At 46.5% G+C, this 2,603-nt stretch overlaps 1 pseudogene; it reads right to left on the bottom strand.

Annotated features, from left to right (window-relative positions):
- Positions 1 to 675: 675 nt before the first annotated feature.
- LOC115317805 lies at positions 676 to 2,383 on the bottom strand (annotated as a pseudogene).
- Between the last annotated feature and the right edge of the window lie 220 nt (positions 2,384 to 2,603).

Raw genomic sequence — 2,603 nt, forward strand, 5'->3', positions numbered from 1 at the left:
CTTCACAAAGTGCGCGAGCTAATATGCAAGACTAGCCATTAGCAGTTTGTTTTCCTAAATCAATTTCCTAAGAATTAATTGACGAAACTGCTGCAGGAAAGCATCTCTATCAACATATTTTGTCTAGAAAACATTCACTTTTTAACTAGTAAGGTTATATTAAAGTAAAATTGCAAACCAACACCTGTGACACTGGTTGAAGATTTGTGTGTGTGAGTGTAAATGTGACAAGCGCCATGACATCAACTCACAAAATCACGTGACAGTAGCTCCAAGCAACGGATATGCATCTCGAGATGTTTTATGTTGTTTATAATATTTAGTTTTTATTCAAAAATGGTTTTAGCCTCTTTTATACGAGCGTTAATTTATAACTGAAAAACTCAGATCTTGGTTTATATTCTGAAACAAGTATTAAAATGTTAGTTCTCTTTCGTTTCCAACATTGTGCCCTATGTCGGGCACAACCTTCAGTGACATTTCCGGAGAGGAAGAGTGCACGTGCTCAACAATAAAGGGCACACATGCGTCTACTTTTGCTTCCATTGCCGCAGAAAGTTGTTCCCGATGAGTTTATTTAATTATATTTCCACTCGAATATCATCAGATTTTTATTTTATTTTTTGTAATTTCTTTATTAATGTAATGCCAGAAGGTACTTTGCCTAAATAACAATTAAACAAAAAAATGAAATCTGACAACATCCCATCAAATGTAGGTCAGCGACGTCAACCACTCAAGTGCAAGAACGATAGCCGCAGCGACGCACCCTGCCAGGTACAAGTTGATGAATCGTCGCACATCCAAAGGAACCGCCGACTCTTCGGATGTCGACCGATTCCATCCCTTAAAATGTAATTCGGACGGCCTGTGACCGGTCTCATCGAGCCTTCGATACATCGCTGCGAACTCGTGCCTCAGCGGGAAGTCCTTCATGACGGGAGTGCTGCCGAACGATGGCACCATGGTCTCTTTTCCGCGAACGATCTTCCTCCCGTACTTCTGTAGCTCAGCGGGATGGCGGACATGCGTGAAAAACACGTGGGTCCTTCTTACGGCGCGGTCGAGGCACTCTTCGACAGTCGCCACAATGGTCGGGTTGCGCCTGAAGGCCTTTGCCATGTGTCCCAAGAAGTCCGAGTCGTTCACTCTCTGCTCGAGCAGGGAGCCGTGGATGAAGGGCCGTTGCATGCACACGGACACAGTTCCAGCCACAAGATTCGGGACCAACTTTTGTTTCGTGTCGTCGGCTTCCCAGGAGACGCCGTGAGTAGCGCTCGACGTCAAAAGTCTCTGGAAGGATATGGCTAAGGACGTCCCTCCCAGTATCCAGTAAAAGAGGACAGTGCGACCGAAATTCGATCTCTCAAATGAACTTGGAACGGGGTAAGAGAAAGAAAGCACTGAAGCCACGAAAACCGACGTCTCCGATGTCAAATCCAACAGGTCTGCGGTCGCGATAGTTGATGAAGCAAAAGCACACGAGGCAAACACCCGCTGCGGCCAATAGTAGAACTAGAAACTCGGCAAGCGTGAAATTCGGGTGCATGCCGTTCTGCCATGTGGCCTTTGCTCCGACGTAGTACACCGCCTGATCGTCGAACAGGAAGGCAGGATAGAAGATGCGAGATCGGCGGTACTCCGAGAGGACAATGTTCTCGTCCAAGACGTCGATCCGCTTCAACAAAAGCTTACGCATCCAATTTTGATCTCCGACTACGACCATCTCGTAGCTGACATTCCAGTGTTCCAGAAGATACGTGATCGCACTTACGTTACCATATCTACATGAGGCGTTGGGCTCACCGTCAGGCGTGCATCCTACCTTCAGTGGCCTCGAACGCAACCTAGTCCAATCGAATAATCGCTTCTTCTCCAGCAAAAGGTCCCACAGCAGTTCTCTCTTGTTGATCGTGCGCCGTGACTTGCAGTTCCAAAAGCGATCTTTAGCGATAGAGGCGGAGTACTGCCGGACAACGACGGCTCTGCAGAAAAGTTCATGCGATGATGCCACGTCATCAAGACGATTCCAGTGATTGTCCATAATGATCCACATGGTCAGAGGAAAGTTATAAATCTTTGAAGTGATCAGATGCAGAATGCCTCGCCTCGAAATGTGACTCGGCAAGACGACCAATGTTTCTTGATCGTAGACCGCACTTGCGTTCAGGAGGTCGAAGTACTGGAGCCAGTTGCCACACCAGTTTCGAGTCTTGAAGTTTCTACGGAAGTAGGAAATGATCCAGTCGGTGCCGCGTGTTTCCCTCAGGCAGACGATGTCTACGTTAATGTTAGTTTTTAAAGCAACGAGTGGGGAGTGGCTTCCACATTTTGATGTCCAGTATGTTAAAATGATGCAAAGCAGAAGAGAATTACGGTCCATCACGCTCTTTGCCGGTACAGTTCAGCAGTGCTTAGACCGTATACGACAGCCGAGTTTTCTTTGTCGGAAGCGAGAGCGAACTCTTCTCACCCAGAGGAAAGGGAACAATCTATAAACTCGTTCCGTATAGGATAAAACACTCGGTTTTTATGCCTCTTTCGTGGTAGTCGAATATTCACGAAGCCAATTTTTTCTTACAGCGAATGAAAAGATTTGCTTT

This window comes from Ixodes scapularis, unplaced genomic scaffold (assembly GCF_016920785.2).
Source record: "Ixodes scapularis isolate PalLabHiFi unplaced genomic scaffold, ASM1692078v2 ptg000830l_1__unscaffolded, whole genome shotgun sequence".
In the NCBI taxonomy this organism is placed as follows: Eukaryota; Metazoa; Arthropoda; class Arachnida; order Ixodida; family Ixodidae; genus Ixodes; species Ixodes scapularis.